This window comes from Protopterus annectens, chromosome 1.part2 (genome assembly GCF_019279795.1).
Source record: "Protopterus annectens isolate FY-2018-M chromosome 1.part2, PAN1.0, whole genome shotgun sequence".
NCBI lineage: Eukaryota > Metazoa > Chordata > Ceratodontiformes > Protopteridae > Protopterus > Protopterus annectens.
In genome coordinates this window covers 457901728-457929502 of record NC_056727.1, presented here as the reverse complement: position 1 = coordinate 457929502, position 27775 = coordinate 457901728, and positions in this window count along the sequence as shown.

Here is a 27775-nt window from a genome sequence, read left to right as displayed (position 1 = left end):
TCATTTATCGTTTATAAGATGAGAACTATCATTCATCATTTATAAGATGAGAACTGTCATTTATCATTTATAAGATGAGAACTGTCATTCATCATTTATAAGATGAGAAGTGTCATTTATCATTTATAAGATGAGAACTGTCATTTATCATTTATAAGATGAGAACTATCATTTATCATTTATAAGATGAGAACTGTCATTTATCATTTATAAGATGAGAACTATCATTTATCATTTATAAGATGAGAACTGTCATTTATCATTTATAAGATGAGAACTGTCATTTATCATTTATAAGATGAGAACTATAATTTATAATTTATAAGATGAGAACTGTCATTTATCATTTATAAAATGAGAACTGTCATTTATCATTTATAAGATGAGAACTATCATTTATCATTTATAAGATGAGAACTGTCATTTATCATTTATAAGATGAGAACTACCATTTATCATTTATAAGATGAGAACTGTCATTTATCATTTATAAGATGAGAACTGTCATTTATCATTTATAAGATGAGAACCGTCATTTATCATTTATAAGTTGAGAACTGTCATTTATCATTTGCTTCGTATGAATAACGATGTTGCATGCAGCCAACTGACGAGCAGTGTCTGAATGCAAAAAGAGTTTATTTATTTATTTATAACACTGTTCAGACAGGTGTATGATGCGATAAATGTCTTAGCTAAGGTGACAGGTTGTGTTAGGGCATGATGTCTATCCTTCTAAGACCGACGCAAGGTACACATCATTGGAATATAAGCCATGCTTGTCTAAGTAATATGTTCCAGATCAATGCAGCATCACGTGAAGCCAGAGAAAAATTTATGCTGGATGTGTTTGAGAACTCATAGTTGAAGGGAATATTACAAAGGAAAATCACAAACATGATGAAATGAGATTAAACAGGATGGAGGTAAGTGACAGGGAAAAATAAAACACCATGGATTGTGACCTAAACCTTTCATTGTTTTATTCTCCACAGCACTGCTTTATTCAGGGTTGCAGCAAAGGTTGTCTGTATAGGGTTATAAGTGAGACATATCAGTTAAATGTATACCACTAGCAGACTGCTATTGAGGAGAAAAACATTCAAATGATTTGAACTCTAATATTTAGTGGAATGAAAGACAGTAAAGCAGCATCCCACCCTCAGTGCACTAGAATCCTGCACCAAGCGCAACGGGAATGGAAGTCTCACATCATTAATATGTTGAACTATGGAAGCAGTCACTGAGAACGGAATCACCTTGCTTTACTGACACCCATAGGCAATCATTCAGGTGTGCAACTGATGGCAAATTCTTTGTGCTTATTTAGGAATATTCTTTAATTTTTCTATAGGAAGAGAATATATCCTTCCCTTTGCTCATCGATGACCAGAGATGTTGCTCTTGGCAACTGTTGTGCAATGTAGGAGTAAAGAAATAGGAATTTCAGTTTATAAGTCTTGTTTGGACATAAATGTGTTGTGTTTATCTTTTCTTGGAAATGAGAGTATTGAACAGAGATAAAAATGAGAAGTAAGCAGAACATATAACAGAAAAACAGAATGGCAGACTAATAAAATATAGGTGCACTCTGCAGCTTATGCATGCACAGATTTTAAAGTTGGAGCTTGCTTTCACATGCGATACACTTCTGCCAGAGAACTTTGAATGGCTGCTACCATCCTCGGACTTGCTCATGCTCAGTCCCTGTACCTTAATTACAGGAGAAAAGAGCCTTTATCCGCTACACCATCTACCTTCATCAGGAGTGCATTTTCAAGGAATGTGAGTTTCAGTGCATTTTCAAGGCATATGAGCTTCAAGGGAAGAGAATCTTACTGTTGTTCATGCTAAGTCTCTTTTCAATGTACAACTGTTTTGTTTAGAAAATGGCCATCAGTGTCTGTGCCATAGAATTAAAAATCAGTGTTAGAAGTAGGTAGTATACTTGTCTTTGGTATAGAAGGGTGTGGATTCTACTCCCACACCATGTATGTAGATGGAGTGTTGATACTGCAGCGCACTTCAAGGGGAGAGTGTTGCACTCGATTGTGTTGTCCTTTGGATGAGATGTTAAACTGAGGCCTCTCTGTATGCATCAGTGGTAGTTGCTGTGTCATCTTTTACATCCACCTAAACTAGCAAAAACAGTAGGAGAGGTTCCCCAATACCCTGGGCAAATTTCCACTAGTAGTATAAATACCACTAAGGGTCTCCCCTGAAAAGACTCTACTAGCTTAGTGAGACTAATCTGGCTAACAAAAGATATTTAAATTAAATCTATACATCTGCTATGATTTCAAAAGTAAACAAGGAAATAGTATGCACATGGACAGTTTTGAACAGTGTTTATAGTAACTGGGGGAGAGAGACAAGTAAAGGGACACCAGAATGGCTGGGGGGACTGGTCCATTCCCCTACCTAGGGCCTCATTTGACTACAATCCAGCTCTTGGTTCCAATGGTACTTTAAAATTTGAACCATGGCAGACATCCATTCCTGTGTTTGCCACTGATAATATATGCTCAACAGTGACTCCACCTTCAGATGGTTAGGGATAGCAAGACCATTGCTGTCAACCTTCTATTTATAGCCTGTGCAACATCCACTTCACATAATTGTTTAACAAATGGGCAATACGTGGAATACTGACACCTTACCACCAGCTATATATATGAATCTCACAAGCACAATCAGAAACCATACCACTTGATTTCCTTAAGGGGTCATTTGCATATACTCCATGGACCTCCATTACAGGTGGTTTAAAGTATCACACAGTGAAAACTCTAGCTTGGCTGGGTTTTTCTTACAGCTTTATTGTCTATAGTATCAGATTCTTTAGAAACAGCAAGCAACATGCCCTAGCAAATCTCTTTGCATCCAATTCACTACGCAGATCTTCAAACATGGCTCAGAGGACTGTGTCAAATGCTATGGCTATTCTCAAAATCATACTGAGTTTCATTGAGAGCTTTACTGAGAGTAATGAATTCTTGCAGCTGGGTATGTGACATTCTTTAGAGGATTTTTGTAAGAAGGTAGAGAAATATGATTAGTATTTGATTGTGAGGAAAGTCTTCTGATTTGAAAAAATATATTTTCCTTCCAATTCTTTTTCATAAAATTGACATATTCCTAATCTAAATCATCCAACATTTTGGGATTACTGTGGTTCCATGAGAAGGAACCTTTTATGAAGTATAGTGTCTGTATTCCATTCTTTTTTCTTTAGACTACAACACAATTCTAAGCTGCATTTAAGTTTTTTAAAATATGCAGAATAAATCGCTCTTCTAATATGGTTTAACAGTAATAGGAGAATAGTAGTTGGTATTTTATGTAATAGAAAGAAACATATGTTTTATAGTTGTAACATTATTCTGCTGCAAAGAAAGAGATGTCTACAGAAATAATTAATTGCCTACCTGTAACTTCAGAGGAAATGAAAAAACAGTTGCCAGACAATGAGACTATGAACCCAGCGCTGTTAAGAGTCAGGTACAAGCAATTAATAGCATTATGGTGAACTCTTATCAGTATTTCTGCTGTTCTTTACTGTATGTATGAAAAACTGATATAATTATCCCTGGTACCTGTAAAGAAAAGGATAATTAGCTAAGATATTTATATTTAGCTGAAAGTATTGTGTAGTCAATCCTACTAGTGGAACTTGCTGTGGACATATCTATGTACGCTGTTGCTTTGCAATCTGTCTTATTATCTTCTAATAAGTCTGCATATTTCAGGTGTAGTATCCTTGGAGATATAGGCAGCCATTTTATATAGCTATAATTAGTTACACTTTCCCTTTAATTATTTTGTCTGTGCAAATAATTTTCTGTTATCTGTGCAAATGTGTATAAATCTGCATATTTACGATACATCCGCGCTATCTAATTTTTTTATTTTTCTGATTAAAGTTTTTATGCATTCACTTTTAAAATCTTGAGGCAGGTATTTATTCATGTATTATTTATTATTTTTGGAGAGGTTATTATTCAGCACTGCAGGTGGTCAAGGTGCTGGTATCCACCTCTATGTGGCTAGACTGCTCTGAGTATTAACATTCATGTTTTTATAATTATATCTGGCTCATTTACTAGCAGTCTAATTATTTATTGGCAACATTCTAAATGTCTCTCAACCTTAAAGACATTAATCCTTCTCCAACAGAAACAACCTCCTTCAAATATCTTGGAATCTGGCTAAACAAACCCCTCACCTTCCAACACTACATAGAAAAATCTAGGAAAAAAACTAGCACTCTTCAACTTTGGGCCATGAACCCCTCTGACTATTTTTCTTTTCCCAGCTACAGCAGCAATTGACAAAGGAGGCCTTCTAGCATAATTTGAATACAGAGTACTCTTTATAGCAGGAGTGACCAATAAAAACTTTTCCACTTTATAAACTACCTAGGACAAAGTATGTCAGTTTATTACAAATGCCCCTCACACACAAACACCACAGCATGACTGTCTCCAAAGCTTGTTGAATCCTAATAAAATATAGAGCTGACCCAGTATCAGGATCACTTCTCTTCAAACTCTTGTGGCTTGACTAATTTGTACCTTCTACAGAAAACACTTCACAAAAACAGTCTATATAGCCTCAGGAGGTCTTGTAAAAATATCAAACTCCACTATACCAGCCATTCTTTCTCAATTCTTGTACCTAAAATCTTGGAATCCCTACTATTATACATACAAGACCTTTCTTCCTATTCTAATTTCTGAGCACAATTTGAATCTTACCTCTGAAACAAATCTCAATTTAGGTACTATTCCATGGGACACATTACCTAATCAATAACAGCTTGCTCTAATTCCTGATTAGTCTTCCACTAACCATGTTGTCTCTCTTCAGGCTCATGTCCACACGTGTGCATATGGTATATACTGTGTTGTTTACATTAGGCTGCATCTTTTGCTTGAATTACTCTAGTATTTTCCATGCTACACACATTGTTTGCAATTATCTGTACATGCATGATCATTTTCACCTGGGCTCTGCCTACAACTTGTCATTTCTGATTCTTATTGTGTTGATAACCACCTAGCAGCCATAGATAAAATATTCTGATCCTTGACCTCCTAAGACATTCAACATTGTAGGAAAGGGTATCCATTTTCAATTAACTGTATCAGCAATGTAGCTTATCTAATACAATTCTTTACTGGATTGCTTCTTACACTTCAGAGCACAAGCAGTGACTTCTTTGAATCACTACTTCATCCTTGGTCTTTCCTCTGTTATGCTAACATCCATGGGATTCAGTTTTAGACATTTTGATAATGTTATTCATTGTCTATAAGCTCTCGCTAGGAACCAAACGTTTGTGTTCATAAGAAAGGTTTATACTGCCATTTTGAAAGGTGTTGAACACCCAGTTTTACATCAAATACCATCAGCATCAAATGCCATCTTCTGAGGACAATTAGATGTCATCCTCACCTGCATGAGGCAAAGCCTTTTGAAACTAAGAATTAGGCAGTAATCATTCATGTTACCTTAAGGCTGTCCACTGCTTTTAGTCTCACCATAAATTTTTGTGGTACTAGGCAGCAGTTTGTTTCTCAGATGCAAAATCTTGACTGACTCTTGTTGACGTTGCCAAGGGAAAGACCATTTGATACATGTAGGTCAGTCTTATTATTACATTTGTACCTTATTCCGTACGATGGCCTTATTATGGCTATGCATGCATTGATCTCCTTCCATCTTAATTACAATAATTCTTTTTACATAGGTCTAGGCGAGACTGACCTCAAGCATTTGCAACAACTACAGATGTCAGACATCTCCCTTATTCCATTACTGATGATTCATCAGTGCTGCTTGGAATACTGTGGAAAGGATTACATTGTGCAGACGATATCCTATGTCTAGAATTTGTTACCATTTTACATTACACGGACAGGGTGCTTTAAGAGACCTTTATGGAAGCAAGTCCACTTGCAGAATCTTATGTATTGCCATACTTTGTATTTTTGAAATGTTAATATTACATTGATTTGCATTTAAAATTGTACATTGTTTTAGCTTCAGCATGTTTATAAAATATTATTTGATTTAATAGAATTACATGTGACTAGGCCTCCTAGATTGGTTTTGCAAACTTATGCTGAATATTAATATCTGAGCTAAACGTTATCCACGCAGTTTCATTTTTGAAGTCATCATTTCATTACATGTCTGATATTCATTTGTACTTTGAGATCTTTATGTATTTAATTTGAATCTGTGGATATAGTCACTTAACTGTAAGTCACCTTCCATCCACAGACTGCAGATTTGAAAAGGCCCTTAAACAGTTTTGCAAGCAGCGTGAGGATTATTAGGCTAGACTGTGGGTACAATTTGGGTATGTGGAGAGGTCTTATGTATATTTATTACTTCAGCATAGTGCTTTAGTGCCTTCTTAGGACTTCTATTAGCACAATTTTATGGGCATGACTGAACAAGAAATATACACATTTTAAGGAAATATTGTCAGCCAGGAATGTGTCTAAATCAGTTTTGACTCTTTTTAGAGGATGAGGAGAGGACAGTGGCTGGAAGGAATAAAAATGTGTATAACTATCAGTAGTTTCTGAACACCTACAGGAACTTAAACAATAATTGCTTGTCTGCTTACAACAGCAATCAGCTGGAGAGGGTCAAGTGATTAAGTGATTCTTTTCTTATAGACTGAACCCTGAAATGGCAAAGAAGTCTGTCTAGGGCACACTAGTAATGCATTTCAGTATTTTACAGGTGTGATTGCACGTGAAATGTACATATTTGAAGAAAATATAATCAGTCAGTATGTGTCTAGATCTGTCTAAGACTTGTGATCATTGCTCCATGCAGAATCCATTTTTGTCATACGTGCTGAGATACAGCTGTAAATAACATAAGCTGCTCACTGGTGATGGTCCTAAACTGGTTGTCATCTCAAACTACCTATACCCATGGAGTGTCTTCACCATTCCTCATTCTTTACCAGATCTGTATCCTGAGGGGAGAGTTACTATTACAGGTATCAGTGCCTTTCCTCTGACAAAATACTGTCTAGTTTACATGCATGACTTTTACAGAACAGGCAGAAAGACTTAGAATCCCTGTAGGAAGAGCCTGATAATTTTCAGTGTTCACAGAGGATGGTCATTCATAGCTATGATTTTTTTCTAGATGCAAGCATGTTTATTCTAAAACCACAACAAACAAAAATTCTAATGCAAGCATCTCCCTCACATCATTGCTGTTCTGTATATTGGAATCTGTACTGCACCACACAAAGTAGTTGTACCTTGGGTGGGATGACCTAGTGTAGCCCATTTGTACACAATCTATACAAAGCTATGTCAAACCCAGAGCTGTTGGACATGCTCCACTTAAAGAAATCCCAATCCCTCCAGGCTACATGCTCTAGGGACCTAAACCTAGTCATCACAATAAACAGAACATGCTGGAGGGATAGATTCCTGTCCCAGAGACTTCCCATGCTCTGGAACAAACTACCTATCTATATTAAACAAAGCTCCTCATTAGCACTCTTCAAGAAAAATCTTGATGACTGGATGGGAGATAGGAAATTCACCCCGGGGATCACGTCTGTGGCTCTGCTCAACAGGGGCACAGGAAAATAATTTTCTTGGGTGGCAAAAGCCAGGCTAGGCTTATATAGGCCCTAGGGCTAATAGCCTAGTACCTACCTATGAACCTATGAATGTATTGTTCAGAATTAGTGTACTTGACATCAGCTATTGTTTCGGTTTTCATGCACTAATTTATGTTTTTCTCCCTGGGATGCACAGTAAATGGGCTTTGTCCAATATGGTGGACCTTCTACTTTATTAAACACAGAGGTGCATTAATGGGTGAGGGTGCACTCACCCAGGGTGCAAACTGTGAGAAGGACACAGCATTCCAGACTGGATTATCATAAAGAAAATCCATTTTTCCTTTTAAAATCTTATCAAATTTAAAACATGAAAAGCTTAAAGTAAATGCTTAGTTTCTTCCCCATTTGCATGCATGCATCTGTATCGACAACCATCTATAAAAAGCATTCAGGCAAAAATGACTCTCTTTGGTAAAACTACTGTAACATCCTGAATCCCGACAGGTTATGTTTTGTAAAACAGATCCTGCCTGCTTTTGTCTGTATTCTGCAGGAATGTGTGTGCGTGTGTGTGTGTGCGTGTGTGTGTGTGTGTGTGTGTGTGTGTGTGTGTGTGTGTGTGTGTGTGTGTGTGTGTGTGTGTGCATGTGTGTGTGTGTGTATCTATATATCTATCTATATATATATATATATATATATATATATATATATATATATATATATACTAGTCAGTCATAGCCAAAGCTTAAAACAGGATTATTCTGTTTCTATTTAATGTCATAATTTTGTCCTTTTTTGATTTCTTTGTAACTGGCTCATATTTAAGTATTTTGCATATAAATTTGAAGTGAGGTACCTATGTCAACATGAAATGACATTGACTCAACAAAGAAAAATAAAAAAAAAGGAACCAACTGAAATAATATCTGGATCTCTTTTAAAATATGTAATACAACATTGCATTTTGTTAATAAATGTTCTGAAGAAATGCAAGCAGCTGGTTCATCCATGGCACCTATATTAGAAATTGCATAAGGTTCAAAGGATCGAGGTCTGCAAGATGAAAATGAATTATCTTCTATAAGCACTAGCAAAGAGGAAGAGAGAGAAAGGGAATGTAAGCAAAGTCAACATCAACTGAATAAAAACAATGGAGAAGAAAGAGACTCTAGTAAACAGCAAGACCAAGAGTTTGATAAAACACTAGGAATATTTTGATTTATTCTGACATCACTGGTTGGCCAGTAGTACCATATCCAGATGACTTGAGAGTTAACATGGTTAAGCCAGGAAGTGAACCTCTTCAGAATAAGGATAGACCTTTCTCTGATGTTTAGTGAGAAAGAGAAAAGACAAAAGGAGATGGTCAACATTTGTCAACTTTGTGGTTTTATAAATCTTTACCAAATGGAGAAAACATTTTGAGAACTTGGATGGCTTATTCAAAATAAAAAAAGTGTTTGTTTTGTTTTTGCTGTAGACTATTCACAGACAAAGAGACAAAAGCAGGAACATCCAGCTTTATAACTGCCTTTAAAACCTTCTGGAAATTATATCCTAAAGTCTCTGAACATGAGAAAACCTTTCCACATTTCTTTTGCTTAGAAAAACGGAAGGCCTTGGCAATGGGATTAAAACTCCCTCTATAGAAAAAAATCAGTCAGTGGAGAGCCATTTTATATAATCTTTTGGATGTAATTATGTTTTCTGGCCAAATAAAGCCTCCTTTTTGTGGTCACTCAGAGGATATATCATAAAATAAAGGAAATTTATTCAAGCTGGTGGAATTGCTCTCAAAATATGTTTCAGTTTTGAGATAGCATTTTTGTAAAAAGTAAACACACTATTCCATCTGAAAGAAGACCAATTTCATACTTTGCTCCTAAACTTCTAAATTAATTTATGAATTTATTCATCTTCTGGGAAATCATGTCAGAGAAAAAATAGTGGCAGATATTAGAAAAGCAACATACATTGGAATTATTTTTGATAGCACTCTTGATCAAATGTGTAAAGTGATCAGCTACATCCATATTGAAGACAATAGAGTGGAAATAAATGAGTAATTCTTGGACTTCTTTACTATTTCTGGGAAGACTGCTGCAGAACTCACAGAAGAGATCTTGAAAAAAATGGGTGGTGATGAACTGGACATAAATCTTTGCCAATGGACAAGGTTATGACAATTCAGCAACTATGGTGGTGTTCAGGCAAAAATCAAAGACATCAATCCTAATCCTCATTTGTACCTTGTGCAAATCGTTCTCTGAACCTCTGTGGAGTTATTCTTTCAAAAGTGTTTCACCATGTATGACTTGTTTTTGAAATTTGGAAAAAAAGTATTAATTATTTTCAGTTTTACCTCATCGAAGGAAAATATTGCAGAGTTTCTGTATAACAGTGAAAATGCTTTCCCAGACAAGAAGCTGTACAGGCAGTAAAGACAAATTTCAAAAAGGTGATTTCAACCTTTGAAGTGTTGTGTGATCAAAAAGAAAATGTGGACACAAGAGGGTTAGCTCACATGTTGCTGTCTGCTGTATGTGATTTTTCTTTTCTGAGGTATAATTTTTCTGGTGTGAAATTTTACTGGAAGTTAATGAGACATGAAATTATCTGCAAACAGCTAGAAAATCCTTGAACAATGTATTATAAAACTCCAACATTTACAGTTTTCCATTGAAGATCAGATCACAGAAATTGTGGAAAAGGCCATTAACTATGCAACAGCAAAATGCAAGGAAATGGACATCTGCATAGAAAAAAGAATCAAATGTTGAAGAAAAATACAAGGAGAAACAAGAGATGCAGGTCTTACATTGCTAGTAATCAAAAGGGCAATGTTTGAATGTCTTAATCATTTTCACTAAGAACCAAACACTCGTTCAAAAGAAATGGATCAAATAATGTCAGTGTTTGCTATCAGTGAGCCATTTTCTCTAATTTTTGCAAAAGAACAACTTCAGAAACTTTTACTAAGTATAATAGAAATTTATGACTTGCCTCATGAAGATTTTTTAGTCAAAACTTTTTGACTACAGAGACTTTTAAAAATTGCTAGAATCCATCCCAGATAAAGAAAGACGTGGACAGTATTGTAGTTTCTGAATTTCTTCCACACCTATCCTTATATTTAAGATTTTCCTAAATATTTGTGCAGCTGTTGCATCATGTGAAAGAATCCTTTCCAAGTTAAAATTAATTAAAGGTGTTCTTTGATCAACTCTCAGTGAAGACAGATTAACAAATGTGGCTACACTGTCCACTGAGCAAGAATATGCAGAGAAGATAAATTTTGACAAAGTCATTGATAAATTTCCAGAAGTTAAGAAATAAACTGTAATGTTTTATAATGCAACAAACTAATTTGCATGATTAAGTTTCCCTATTTCAAAATACAATAATGTATTTTTTTATTGTCTTTAATGTAACATTTTAATTTATTTTACTGGAACGATTATCTATATGAAGTTCAATATAAGGAAAATATCACTGTTTTGTTTTCTGGCTAGTATTTTTATTTTATTTCATATTACTGAAAACAGTTGTCATAGAGGAGGGAATTGTTTAAAAAAATCTGCACTAGGGGTGGTGTTAAAATCATTTCAACTCCAGTTGTCAAATATGTTAGGAATGACACTGATTAAGCATGTACAGATAACTTCTAAAGACGTGTCTGGAGCTTTTCACCCTGGGCCTCCGCTGAAAATGGGCTCTGTCCTAATTGGACTTTCCCAGTAAACAAATGTTAAGTAAAATAAATAAAGTGAAAAATAAACACATTTCATGCCTAATAAATATGGGTCATAGTAGTGAATTCACCTAATAAATATATGGTCATACTAGTAGGTTTTAAGCATTTGATTATGATTTATCTGCAGAAGTCAATAGTTCTTGCTAATAATGTCAACCAGGAAAAAGACTGAAAACTTATCTAAATGACCAGGCATCTACAACATATTGGGCAGGATTCACGAAGCCTCCGTGTAAGAGTTATAACTCTTACACGGAGGCTGCAGTTAAACGGAGTGATGTCAGCATGCTCTGCATATTCATGAGAGCATGCTGAATCACACCTAAGTCTAACACGGTCCATGTAAGACAGTAGGGGGCATGTCCATAGGCCAAGCCCTGCAAGCGGACATGCCCCCAGAAGAGTAAAAGTGCCCAAAGTAAACACCCACGACAGAGTCCACGGAAATGTGAATAAACACAACACAACACATGCCCCCACAGACTATGAACTGAAAATATATAAATGAACATGTTATATATATTTTTTTTTAATTGTAAAGATGTTTGCCCGTGAGTGCGCTCGTTTGCGCGGGCGTGCCCGTAGCGCAGCTACAGTTAGCAGTCAGTGGGAAAGCATATAAGAACTAAATATGCAAAGTAAGCCAAGAAGCAATAGCATAGCGGTAGAGACGTCAGCTGAAGAGCAGGCATTCATGGTTTGAGCCCCCACAACACCAATTTTTATTTTTAGCAAAATAAGCACAAAACAAGTCCCTGACAAACATGTACACATATAAAATCACATTTTATGTAAAATGTAATGAAATAGTCCATTTATTTTGAAGAAACATGAGGTAACAAAACAATAAAAAAATGCCAGATGTGCCTATAGCTGAGCTACAGTTTAACAAGGTGAGTGCATCTGCCTGTAGGTGAGCAGTGGTTTAACAGGTGCAAAATGAGTGCCCGTAGCTGAGCAGTGGTTTCACATGCTCAAACTGTGTGCCCCTAGCTGAGCTGAGCGTACTATGCGTGCTGACAGCCAAATGAGGCATAAGCCAGCACACCCCGTTTGCGCGGAGCTGCACCCCGCGCCAACAAGCTAACCGAAGGGCAACGTTGAGCAAGCTGTAACAAAACTGCCTTTACACAGACACACCCCCTAGCCTGTCTAGACAGTCATAAAATATAAAAAGCAGTGGCCAGGTTAGAACCCAGGACACCATGCACCATAGTCAAGGTACTGAACCACTAAGCTATGACAGCTGTACTGAGAACTGTAGTAATAGCAAATATATAGGAATGAATAGAAAGTGGAGCATGACAAAGCAGGTTTTGTGAAGTGGATACAATTCCAAAATGGCCAATCACAGATAAGTGCGGGAAAAACGGCATATATAAGCCCCATAGGCGGGAATACACAGCATAAACGATTGTAGAACTGACTTGCAGCCAGAATGTCAGATGTAGGTGAGGGTAGTTGCTTTCGAGCACAGAGGTGGGGCGTTGAGAAGTCCAGATACATGATCTGGCTCCTAGTCCACAATCATGAGGCCCAACTCATGCAGGACCAGGTCCTGTGGGGAGCATATAGGGCTGAGGCGTGGGACCGGTTGGCTCATGATCTTACCAGTGCCACAGGGATTCCAAGGACTGGTGAGCAGGTCTGTCACCACCATGCGGGCCTGAAGAGACGCAAGCAGGACCAATTGAACCTTTGGATCCAGGAGGCCCGGCAAATGCCCAACGCCCCACTACTGAGTAAGTTACATTTAATTATGTATGTAAGAAATTAAATTAGCTGATATTATGGAGATGTGTATTCCAATATTACTTCATTTATATTACAGCTGCAGGTGTCCGTTCTGCGAACCGCAGAGCCTATGGCGATAGGCTGGTGCGGTTGCGCCACCAGGCAGGTCAGTAATCCACTCCCAGTAACTGTAAAGAAATATAAAAGTATGACAGTTAGCAAAAGAGTGCAGTGTAGTCACTAAGTAATAAAATGTGCAAGTAACAGTGTAAAAGTGTTTGCAAGTATTGCTTGATTACAAAAGTGTGTTGCAGTCTGAAATCCAAACAGAAAAATGAAAATGTCTGAAATAAATTCTGAAATAAAGATGCCCCACCTATAATATCATAGTGCACAACCTGCAGCAGGCTGAAAAGTACAGCTGCAGAATATGAGCAACTCACATGTGTGAAATATATCCCTGTTAAAATACTGAAACATGACAGAAGTGAGACTGCTGGAAAGGATTGTAATAACTACAGGTAAAACATGTCAATAAAGCCTAGAAGTAAGTACCATCCTGAATAGTAAAATGAAAACAAGTGAGAGGGTGTGAGAAAGAGTTATGAATCCACCAATAAAGTAGTAATAACCCTGTATAAAGTATACTGCAGTCAGTACAGAATGAAATGAATGTGACAAGTAGAACCAAACTGTGAAATGTGTCCAAAGTGTTGCTGCAGCTGGAATGTGTATCCCAAAATCTGGATATGTTGCTTTCAGTCTGCAATATGCAGATAGTATGATTGTCTGAAATATCAAACATCCACAGTTGTCTATAGCTATATAAAGCAAATGTAGCAGGATGATGTAGCTGAACAAAGCCAGATATGAATATGTATGAATAACAATAAAATGTATATTGATGTAGCAGTAACAGTCCTATCACCAAAGTGAAGTAGTTATCATATAGGAAACTGTAGTTAGAACAGTAGTGTGTATATATCTGTAGCTACTAGAAATGTACAGCATATGTATTGGTATTCAAAGGTGTTAATAATATTTTCTTCACCCCACCCTATAACCACATATAATCCATTCCACGTGAAAATGGTATGTGCAATCACAATTAACACCCTTGGACATTTGTCCTGATGGGTCCTAAATATTTGCATGTCCGTTGATGCATCTGCCCTGTTCATACATCCAAACCTGATGGCCTGTTGCCATCAATCAACCCTGCATGTTGTTGGACTGTGTATTGCTGTTCAAATTATGCATGTGTTATGCTTGCTGTTCAATGGTGTGAATATCTGGGTGTTTGGTTAATGGGAATACTAATGCATGCTGTTACAACTAATTGCGAATGGTATTGTATGTTACTAACCCAAACTGTCATGACATAATGCAAAACATAGAACGACAGGGAAGGCGGGTTCCAGCGGACCCACCTCTCCCAGCTCAGCTGGCGAGTGCACCTGGCACTAGTGCCCAGTCTGGACCCTCCTCCGGTGGCCCTGTGCCACCTGTGGGTGGAAGCGCTGCAGGGGATGGGGCCTGTCCCCCCTCTGCAAGCGTGGCCGGAGGAGAACCACCACTCACCCTCCATAGCATCCGGACTGTGGTGCGTAGGGAGATCTGGGACTCTGTTCTTGAGCCCCTACGCCAGCTTGAGGCACAGGTGGCACAACTTACGGGCATGCCTGTTGCCCAGCCTACACAGCCCCCAGCACAGCCCCGTCCTGGGCAGTGAAGGAACAATGGCAACTGCCCATGGGTGGGGATATCAGTTCCACTGTTGCCATCTGTGGGCTCATGGGCTCTGGATATCCAAACCTCCATCCCCGTCAATTGTGTAACCCCCCCACACGTGTCATACACCGCCCCTGTATGCGTCTTGTTTGTCTTGTCTGTTGACCTACCCAACCTACCTCCCCAGCTATACCGACTTCCTTCACCTGACATACCACTCTCACCTGAAAAAAAAAAAGGGGGCACTCTGTACCCACAAAAATTACGCCCCATACATAGCTGCCCATTCCGCACATATGTCTACCAGACATGGAAACTATCAATTACAATTGGCTGTACAACAAGTATTACTGTTGTCCTTACACCTCTCTCAGGGGTGGAAGGTATCACATGTCACACCAAATTACAAACATATGCACAGCTGTTGCTGATGAAGGAATGGGCAGCTATGGGCCTTACCTACATCCCTCCTGCAAAACCCAAGCTTGTTTCCCTACTGTCTTACCCTCTTTGTGACCTCTTTTTCACCACTTTCCTGTCTCCCCATTTTCATTTCTTTCAAAGAAAATAGCGCGGGTGTGCGCAAGAGTAAGCATGTTTAAGTGGTTGTAAGCGGGTGTGTGTGTGTGTGTGTGCGCAGAGCTGAACGCCAGTGTGCATGCGTGAGCTCTGCGCAAACCAGCGCTAACCCGGTTATAACTGCTTAAAAGTGCCTTAGTCACTCTGATTGACAGGTCCTGTAGTCAGTTCAAAAGCAAAATAAAATCCCACTGTCAGTCTCGAACCCAGGACCTTGGAAACAGTAGTCTGCATGACTTACCACTAAGCCATGACTCTTATACAAGAACATTGTGCTAAAATAAATATATCATGTAATAGTAGGAATTAATGTAAAGGGAATATAGGATGTGTAGTACACAAACATGTCATTTAGAATTACTGTCAAAACTAGTGGATTTCCATAATAGTAGTGTGTGAACAGAAACAGCCATGTTAGTTGGTAGCTAGTAGATAATAATGTCACTGTAGCACCTTGCAAGCCACACACATACTCACAGCAGGATAATCACTGCCCATACCCCAGAACCTCTTACAGGAACACATCCAGACCACGTAATAAAATATGTGGAGCAAAGGCCCAAAACCAGGGACACATTACAAATAATGTTACAACAAATGCAGACAGTTCAGAGAGTAACAGGTTCTGCATTTTGTGGGATGTTTGGAAGGGTATGAAGTCTGAAACTTGAATGTTTGTCACTATATTCTGACTTGAGGCCAGAGTGATTTGCCAGAAAAAGCTGTGCATGAGATATTGACCAAAATATGAGGCAGAAACGTGGACAACCTACAAATATTTGTACACATGAGAGGTCTGACACCACCATATTTGAATAGTTAAGAGCCTAGACATAGCAACAGTAAATGAGTTACAGGGATGCCCCACAGACTCCATGTGAAATGTACAAACAGTAGGCAGAAAGGTGTAACAACACATGCCATGGTAACTACAGAGTCCTGAAAGTATGCACCACTTGCATGGCAGAAAAAGTGTAGTAATACATATGCTCATGCTAACCCACAGTCACAACTGCAGCATACCAGACAATTTAATGGGTGTACCCCACTGATATGTACCATTCCATGAGGCAGATAACAGATGAACCTGAGAGTCTCTGGGGCCTGCTCAGCAGCATACTCAAATACCCTAATAGATGTCAAGGCCCACACCATGGCCAGACCACACTGCATGCTGCAACACCCTAGCAGATATAGCAAGCATTCCAAGGTGTGAATCTACATGGAAAATAGGAAAGTCACAGCAGCACACTACAGTCAGGACTCCTAGCAGGCATACAAGTAGTGACTGTAAAGGGCAAATATTGAAGCCTTAGCAACAAAGTGCAAGCAAAAGTGAAAGGAAAGCACACACACACATTAACAGTAGTAGTAGTTGTAGGTGTCAGTGTACATACACAGTTAGTACAGGAAACTGGAGAAATGAATGGAGGATTGTTAATCTACAACACAGCTGGAAATATGAGAGAGATACCAACCTTTACACTCACAGAACATTGTCCACAGCATACCAGCATGGTCCCTGCCCTTAAAATCTGAAAGGGCTACGCCTATCTCACATACCTTTTTATAGCACTGTTCTGAAATCACAGTGTGAACTGGAATCAGTACACAACTGGCTGCATGCTATTAGCAAATGCTGGCTAACAATTGGTGCAGAGGCCATCACATGGACATATGCATATACCTACAAAAGTATGCTGTACTCCCAGTCCACACATGCAATACTTTCATTGCACCCTGAGGAGGACGTGAGAGACAGACAGAGACAGAGAGTGAGAGAGAGAGAGAGAGAGACAGAGACAGAGACAGAGAAAGAGAAAATTGGAATTAAGCAGACACAAACAAAACTGTTCAGCAACAGCCACCTGAAAGCTGACAACTGGCAAGTGGAGCAGCAGGACAGAAACCTAGACGGCAACACAAGCAGCTGTGACAAACACAGGTAATGTAAAGTAATACTATAAAGGTCTACATACTGTGAACCCTCCATATGTGTCATTGGTCTGTATCCATATGTATATGAAGATGTGTAAAGGGCAGGGGACATACAGCAACTATTAGTGAAGGCTGTACATACATTTGTATGTGAGAGCATCTATGTGCACATATCAATGTAGGTTGACTGTAGGTTGTAGTGCAATGTACAAAGTAGGTTTCACAGTTATGTATGTTTAGCAGTATGTTAGTGTGTGTATACAGTATGGTAGACAAACATGTTGATATACCTATCTATCATATGGATATGTATGTATGTCAAAATATGTATGTATGTATATATATATATATATATATATATATATATATATATATATATATATATATATATATAAAATATGCATATATGTATACATACATAGAGAGAGATGTAGGAATACATAGACAGATGTAGATAGATAGAATATGTACAAACATATATATGTAATGCACACATACAGATATAGATATATGTAGATACATATACATAGATAGACTGATCTGACTATCTACAGGTATGACTGTATATGACGACCCCAACACCCCCTGTCCCACCCCCTCTGTCACCCTCACCCCCTCTGTGTCCCCCCCTCTCCTGAGAGCACCCCAGCACTATCAGGTTTCACCTCATATCATGCGTTCCGGCCCCAAAATCCGGACAACACCAAGAAAGGAGGGGGGGTGTCCATATTCATAAAGGACACCCACACCTCAAGGTTGGTGGCAATGCATGATGCATCGGAGACCATCCAGGTGCAATTAACCATAGGCAAGACTGCTCTGCAATTTGTAGCATGTTACAGGCCACCCTCTCAAACTCAGGAACCTCACATGGCCTTCCTGAAAACAATGGAGAGGATAAATGTATCTCCAAACACCATCATACTAGGTGACTTCAACTACCCTAATATAGACTGGGAACACTACTCAAGCCCAAACACTCTAGCCCAAAGGTTCCTGGAGTTCATAAACTCAAATGCCATGGAACAACTAGTCACCATCCCCACAAGAGGAGAAAACATACTTGATCTCATCATCACGAACATGGGATCACAATGTTCAACACCGGAAGTATACCCCTCACTGGTGAGATCAGATCATAAACTAATCTCGCTGGAGGTCCTCATCCGCCCCACCTGAAATAAAAAAGACCACAGTGAAAAACTTCTCAAAAGCCGACTTCACACTTCTAAAAACTAGTGTGGTCTCCTTTAAGGCCCCTGAGCCAGTGGTAAACATTACTCAAACCGCTGAATCACTTACAAATGCCTTCTAACAACACCTACAGGACTGCATGGATCAGGCAATCCCAAACAAAACTAAGACTCTTTGTACCAAAGGCAAGCGTCCAGTCTGGTGGACCCCAGCCATAAACAAGCTCTACAACAAAAGGAGGAAGCTACTACAAGATAGGGCAAAATCCTTGAAAGGTAAGACACCTTTGATCATTATAAGTAAAAAACTAAGAGCTCTCATAAAATCATCCAAGGCAAATTTTGAGAGAAAATCGCCAAGGACTCAAAAGACAATCATAAGGCCTTCTTTAGCTATGTTAGAAACCTAGGAGGAAACTCCCAGATATGCTCAGAATTAGTTCAAAATGATGTGAAGATTACTGAACCTACACACATTGCCAACATACTGGCTGACAGGTTCAGTGCAAACTCCCAAAAGGAGAGATATCTATACCAGAGGATTGTAGCCCCCAAACATCTCCAACGCCCAGGTGAGAACTGCTCTCTCCAAAGCAAAAACACAGCATCCATGGGACCGATGGTGTCCCGGCTGGGTGCTCCACTTAACTCAATGAGGAATTAAACCCGCAGTTAGGACAGCTGTTTAATCTTAGCCTCACCTCAGGATACGTTACCCAAGGAGTGGCGACGCGACTGTGGTCCCACTTCACAAAGGCGGTGCCTCCACCGACCCTGGAAATTACCGTCCCATTAGCTTGACAAGCCTTATCTGCAAAGCCATGGAGAGGATCATAATGGAACTCATAAATAAAGACAGAGAACTTGCAGACTTTGGATCCAACCCAGTTTGGCTTTGTCAAAGGCAGATCATGCCTTTTAAACTTGGTTGACTTTTTCGAGACAGTCACCAAGGCCATTGATGGGGAAAGGCAGTCCATACAGCCTACCTTGACCTGGCAAAGGCCTTCGACACAATACCTCACTCAGGTATCATCGAAAAACTCATCAGCTTGAATGTAAACCCATACATCACAAGATGGGTTGCAAACTGGCTAAGTGACAGAACCCACAGGGTCAGAGTTCCTGGAGCCATGTCAGACTCAAAGCCTGTCACAAGTGGTGTCCCACAGGGCTCAGTCCTGGGTCCACTCTTGTTCGGCATCTACTTTTCTGAAGTACAAGCAAACACAGGAGGGTTATGGCTGACAAAGTTTGCAGATGACTGCAAACTGGGCCATAGTCGAAAAACACATCTGACACAGATATCCTTCAGAAGGGCCTCACAGAAATGGATAACTGGTGCCAGAGCCATGGCCTAAAGTTAAATGCCAAGAAATGCATAGTCATACCCTTCGAAAACAAGGTTACCCCTAGCTACCATATAGGTGGCAATCCACTGAGCACAGAAGAAGTCATCAGGGATCTGGAGACCCAGGTTGACAGTAGCCTTTCGTTTGACACTCATGTTGCTAAAGTAGTTAGGAAAACCTTCTACATTGCCCACCTGATCATGAAGGATTCACATCTAGATCAAGGGAGGTCATCGTCCCCCTGTACTCATCACTCATTAGACCTATGATTGAGTACAATGCCCCATTCAGAATGTATCTGACCCGACACCTGCAGCAGCTGGAAAGGCCCCAAAAGTTCCTCACCAAAAGGATAAAGGGTCTCAAAAATATGTCTTATGCTGCCCGACTGAAAGAACTCCAGCTCTATTCAGTCTCATACCGCTTGCTCAGAGGTGACCTGTGCCTGACATATAAGGCCATGTCAAACCCTGATTTGATGAATATGCTTTACCTCAAAAAATCTAGATCCCTCAGAACCACAAGGCGGAGACTTAAACCTTGACACGGTTATTAATAGAACGTGCTGGAGGGACAGATTCATCACCCAGAGACTCCCTATGCTGTGGAACAAAATCCCGGTACATGTGAGGCAGAGCACCTCGCTGGCCTTCTTCAAGAGGAATCTTGACCAATGGATGGGGGATCTCAGATATACCCCAGGGATTACTTCAGTGTCACTGCTTGACAGAGGCACAGCAAAATAATAGGCATAGTTTTATTCAAACTAAAGGGGTGGCAAAAGCCAAATAACTATGGGCTAGGCTTATAAATGCCCTTGGGCAGATAGCCTAGTATGAACCTATGAACCTATGAACCTATATGTACATCAATATATATATGTGTAGAGAGAGAGAGAGAGATGTATATATATTCTGAGTGAGGCACATGTGTACAGATGTATTGCAACAGGTGCCTGGTGACAAAGGCATGGAGTGAACACCAGTGTCAAAACCGGAGTGCCATACCCCATTTCAAATCACCTACACCAGTAACCACCAGATATGTGATTGGCTGCCCACCACTGCATGTGTCAGGGGTGAACAGGGTCATAAATGTGTACAATAGTGCCCCCAATTATATTCACACTGGCACACTATTCCTGGGATACCTGCACATGGTATGTGTCAGCAGACATGGTGTGTCAGCTATGGACATGTAGGTCGGTGTACCCCTCCACACCACATAATGGATGCCATGGTATGGATCTCACATGACAGCTACAGATATGGAGAAGGACACAGTGACATGTACAACACAGTGACAATGCACTCAAACACATTACCAATGCACAGTGACTGACAACACCACAGGGTACACACATACTACCCACATAGAGGTTACCACTCCCGGATTTACATACGTAAGTCACACCCATGACAGCTGTCCAACAACCATAATAACACCTCACACCATCCACAATCTAAATGACTGCTGTGTGTTGTCCATGCCACTGCAATAGAGAGCACATGTGTAGGTAAAAGTTCCTACCCACAGATAAGACATACCCTGCAATAAACCACACAGTGTTAAGAAGCAAGACTCCCCACGAGTACATGTCACACATACCCCTGCTGAATGTTAGTCAGATAGGTAATATGCCATATGAGTCACCCTGTGTAACTGTGTGACAGCAGCAGGTACCATCACACCACATGTTTCACAATGGTCAGGGTAGCAGAACAGTATGCTGCTGTACTCCCAGGGGCAATAGCATATTGTATAGTATTTATTGTAATGTAATGTATTGTGTTGTATTGTAATGGTATGTTGAGGTGCCTCCTTCATGGAGTGGAACCACTGCTGCTGTGCGCCAGTGTACAGGTGCATATCCTGTAGTCAGGCTAGTGTTACATAGCACTTCTATATGTGTGTTTAGCTTCTGTCAGAGTTTATGTAGCATGCAACTGGGGATACCATCAGGTCCCAGTCATGTTGTGTATTCTGCTTTCATGAGGGCGGCTCTCACCTGGACATCTGTGATGACAGGGAGGTTACAGTCAGCTGTGATGACTATGTCTTATTCAGGGGGAGAGGGCGGGGTGACACCTGCACTGAACCTGTCTGCTACAATATTGTCAATATCTGTGGTTTCAGTGAAATATTTGTTATTGTGTACTAACTATGGGCATAGAGGATGGATTCTGACCAGGTTGTTAACATAACTGAAGAAGGCCTTCTGGTTATCTGTAGTGTCCCTCTTGATTTCCCTCTCAAAGTTGCCCATGGATGTTTGTATGATGGAAAATAGATCCTTACTAGTGCTGCTCAGACATGCCTTCCCTTAATGGAACTATGCTCTGTCTTACAGTAGCTTCCATCTTTTGTAATACAATCTGTCTATGGCTGGGGTCCACCAGATAGGATGCTGTCCCTTTGTGGAGAGTGTCTTGCACATATATGGGATTGCATGATCCATGCATTCTCGGAGATGTCTGTAGAAAGCATTTGTGTAGGGGTCAGCATTGTGGGTTGTATCTGCCACTGGCCCAGTGGGCTGAAAGGATACCATGTCACTGTTACAAAGTGTAAAGTTTGCATCTGCATTGTTATTCACTATAGTCGTTTGTGCTGGTGGTGGAGGTGGGATATGTATATCCAGGGCAATTAGTGTGTGGTCAGCTCACAGTAGTTGATGATGTAGGCCATACAGTACCTAGATACAAACCCCCAGAGTGAGGAGGTGCTCTGGACCTGAATCAGTGTTCTGACTGCTGGGGTTTGGTAGTATGTTGTAATGAGTGTGCCAGGTACTGTTGCACAGTTGCTGGCTGAGCACTGATACCTGGCCATTTACATGTGTATCCACCAATAGACAGACAGATGCTATATATGTGAGATATGTTGTATCATAACAGTCGAGTAGCATGTGTAGTATGTGTGCCAAATTCTGCTGACATATATTGCTGATATCAGGTTATTTTCTGTTTCAGGTACATGGCTCACCCGCAAAATCCTGCTTACTCCACAGTTGAGGATGAGGAGATACACCAGAGCCTGGTGCGGGATTATGTAATCCTCTTTACCCGCACCAGCCAGAATCAGCAGGAGAGGGCTGCACTGTGGCAAGACCTGGTCCGTCGGGTAAATGACATAGGCACGCATAATAGGACATATGAGCAGGTATGACATCACTGCAGTGATTTAATCAGAAATGTCCGTCAGCGTGCGTCAGATATCCACAGGCAACAGGTCGCCACAGGTGGTGGGGTGGCTACACATCCCCCACTCACCAGACTGGAGGGACTACTCATGAGTGTAGTGGCTCCAGTCCGCCAGCAACAACAACAGCAGCAGACATGCATTATGATGGAGGCTGGAGCCATGCAGCAGCAAGACAGTGAGCGTGCAGATAATATGCCATATGTATAGTTGACTGTTGTGTACACTGGTAGTTAATGCATGTGTGAGGTGTGTCCTTGGTTTGTAGCTGTCACCATAGTATTTAATGTGCAAGTGTGATATCCTGAATATTAGCAGCTGACCTGTGAAAGGCGACTGTTGTACTACTGACCTGTATCATACTCAGTAACAATGGCACAGTTGTACCCACTGACATTAGTTTCTTCATGTCATGCAGCCTATCCATGCTGGTGAGTGTGTATTAACAATACCTGTAATAGTCTTGATAGTAATAGTAATATTAGGCTCACTTAGTAGTGCTCTTTGTATGCATGTAGGTGTGTCTGTGTGTTGATATCACGCATACTGAGTATTGTACAATTGTGTGCAACTGTGTGCATGTGTATGTGCATGTGCACACCTGTGCATGTGTGGATGTGCGCATGTGCGCACCTGTGCAGGTGTGCACCTGTGCATGTGTGGATGTGTGCACCTGTGCATGTGTGCCGTATGTGCATATGTGCATGTGCATGTGTGCATATGTGCATGTGTGCACCTGTGCATGTGCATGTGTGCATGTGTGCATGTGTGCATGTGTGCACGTGTGCACGTGTGCATGTGTGCATGTGTGCATGTGTGCACCTGTGCATGTGTGCAACTGTGCATGTGTGCATGTGTGCATGTCTGGACCTGTGCATGTGTGGATGTGTGCATCACTGGTAATGTGTAGACATTGTAAACTGTGTTTCCTGTTTCCCTCCCACAGGTTCTGGTGCTGCTCTGGTATCATGTAGCAGGGAACCTGAACCAGGTGCCATGGGTACTGATAATGATGACATCTGTGTAAGGGCACAGGAAGGTATGCCAGGGTCTGCCATTGGTCAGCCAATTGACAGTACACAGCTGTCGACCCCATCAATGCGCAGTTATCCTGCCGATACACCCTTTGTCACCAATGTCCCTATGATGGACAGCATACAGTGGGCATTGACCAGGGTAATGTGGTATCTGTGGCACATGCCTCCCACACAGCAGCCATGGGCATGGCCCAGAGATGGTACCACACAGACAGATGTCCAGGGTTCTCGCGGGAGCATCCGGGGCATTGCCCCTGTCAGACGTGCCCACAGAGGTCTTACAACCTCAGCTATGTTTCAGGCTGTCATGCAGGCACAGTCATGTATGGAATGGTACACCAGACAGGGTCTGAGGGAGCTGACAGCATGTTCATGTCTGCAGGTCCCTCCGGTGTAACAGCAATGCAGCCTATCCATGCTGGTGAGTGTGTATTAACAATACCTGTAATAGTCTTGATAGTAATAGTACTATTAGGCTCACTTAGTAGTGCTCTTTGTATGCATGTAGGTGTGTCTGTGTGTTGATATCACGCATACTGAGTATTGTACAATTGTGTGCAACTGTGTGCATGTGTATGTGTGCATGTGTGCACCTGTGCATGTGTGCATGTGCGCATGTGTGCACCTGTGCATGTGTGCACCTGTGCATGTGTGCATGTGTGCACCTGTGCATGTGTGCATGTGTGCATGTGCGCATATGTGCATGTGCGCATGTGTGCATATGTGCATGTGTGCACCTGTGCATGTGTGCATGTGTGCACCTGTGCATGTGTGCATGTGTGCATGTCTGCATCTGTGCATGTGTGCATGTGCGCATGTGTGCACCTGTGCATGTGTGCAACTGTGCATGTGTGCATGTGTGCATGTGTGCATGTCTGGACCTGTGCATGTGTGGATGTGTGCATCACTGGTAATGTGTAGACATTGTAAACTGTGTTTCCTGTTTCCCTCCCACAGGTTCTGGTGCTGCTCTGGTATCATGTAGCAGGGAACCTGAACCAGGTGCCATGGGTACTGATAATGATGACATCTGTGTAAGGGCACAGGAAGGTATGCCAGGGTCTGCCATTGGTCAGCCAATTGACAGTACACAGCTGTCGACCCCATCAATGCGCACAGTTATCCTGCCGATACACCCTTTGTCACCAATGTCCCTATGTGATGGACAGCATACAGTGGGCATTGACCAGGGTAATGTGGTATCTGTGGCACATGCCTCCCCACACAGCAGCCATGGGCATGGCCCAGAGATGGTACCACACAGACAGATGTCCAGGGGTTCTCGTGGGAGCATCCGTGGGCGTACTGCCCCTGTCAGACGTGCCCACAGAGGTCTTACAACCTCAGCTATGTTTCAGGCTGTCATGCAGGCACAGTCATGTATGGAATGGTACACCAGACAGGGTCTGAGGGAGCTGACAGCATGTCACACAGCCATGACTGACAGTATGCGCGACATTGCGGCTACCATCCGTAATTTCACCGATGTCATAGACAGACGTTGTGGGGACATATTAGACCGGTTCCACAACTACATGTCCATGAGCCAGGGTGATGGTGGACGGTTGAGGCATCGATGTGGGTGTATGCCAGCAACAGCAGCAGCTGGCAGTCGTCATGGACGACAACAGGGCCGCGGCCGCCCCCATAGTGCCAGCAGCAGCCCCAGCAATGCTGGGTCTGTGCTGTCATCAGACCGCTCCAGGAGACCACGTGCGCATGGCTCTGGCCAGGCCCGACAGGGATCTGTGTCCAGTCAACGAACACCTGCTTCTGATGACAGTACCCAGTCTGGGTTGGTACCGGATACGGTCCGTAGCACCCCTGAAAGGCACAGGTACCGTGTCCGTGGCCAGAAACACTGATCTGTATGACCTGGCAGGTACAGTCTGTGGCTGTCCACAAACACCAGTATATGGCAGCCATGAGGTGGAACTGTGTGCATCCATACACACATGCGAATTGACAACACCTAGGGCTACCGCATACATGCACACACTGCATCAACATTGCCCCACCTTGTACTGCTGTCCCTCACCAACACACATACACATACATGTCAATCGGTGGTATCAGTGGCTGACTCAGGCATACCAAGTTCACACCCTATGCATATGATGAAACTGTGCCACCTCCTGCAATCTGTAACAACTGTGCAGGTACAGGTTAACATGTTGCTGATGCACAGGGTGACCACATAGACGTGTAGTAATAGTATCATGTTGTTAACAGTACTGTGTGCTGAATTAATTGTGGGTATATCACAGCATGCCTGATGCAGTCAGGGTGTGATTGTCATGTACTGTTGTCTACACCCATGGTAAGTACCATAGTGTATCATCTGCACATGTTGGCATTCTGGTAGTAAGGATGTCAACAGAGGTCTACATACATAGGTAGCACAGGGGATAAGGTAATGAATGTAGTAATACGCAATGATGGACATGTAAACTGCAAGTGGCATGTTGCCCACACTGGACTCTGCAATGCAGATGTTTGAGGATGTTGATATGTGTGCAGTGCTACACGACTGGTACAGGACACACAGGAGCACCCTAGCACTGCAAGCTCACATCTCATACCATGCTAGACAGCCCCAACACACAAAACTAACTGTCACAGGAGGGAGAGTCCCCATATATGTCAGGGATACTGTGGTGGCAGGCCAGGTAGCATACATCCTACTAAGTATGGAACCACTGAGTGAAGGCTCAGTGTCTGTTATTTGACATGTGTATTACTGCAGGTATGAGCACATGGGTTTACATCCAGTTATTGTACATCCTGACAGTACATGGTCTGTACACTTGTGTGCGCTGAGACTGGACCCTAGCCATCTGACCCGTGTATTTCCATGTACATGTGCATAGTGCCTGCATATTTGCAGTGTTACCTACTGGAAGTGGTACAGCTTGTTTGTTGTACAATGGACTACATGCAGCCCTGCTTACTGTAGCATTGTTTGCATGCATGTTTGCTTGCAATTACCCTTGAATACTGATCCCACCTGCAATGCATAATTACAGAGCTGCTGTGGACTCCTAGTGCCATCTGCATAGCTTACTATATGTATGTCCATGTCTCACTTGACAGAATGTCACTGTTTGTCCTGTTCACATATACGTTGCCTGTGACACATTGCATATGACTTACCTGGCATGTGTCCACGTGAGCAGTCATATATGCTACTGCTAACTAATCACAGGCACTACACCCTCACATATTCATCTTCTGTTGAACCACCTGCTTCACTAGGGACGGCCTGCACCTGTCACCCCTGGGCTTTCAGATATTGGCAAAGGCTCTTGCTACCCCCATAGTGCCTATGTTAGGCAAGGCACAAATGACAAACCCACCTTCATAGGTATCACAAGGGATAAGAAACTAAGAGTAATGCTACCCAACGCCAGAAGTCTAAACCTCAAGATGCATGCGCCCAAAACTCTCCTTGGCATAGAGAACATCGTTATCTGTGCAGTAACAGATGCCTGGTTCAGGGCTACTGAGAGCACACCAGCACTACCAGGTTTAACCTCATACCATGCTTTTCAGCCCCAAAACTTGGAACGAACCACAAATGGAGGGGGAGTATTGATATTCATCAAAGATACCCACACCTCCAGGTTGGTGACAAAGCACCAAGCATC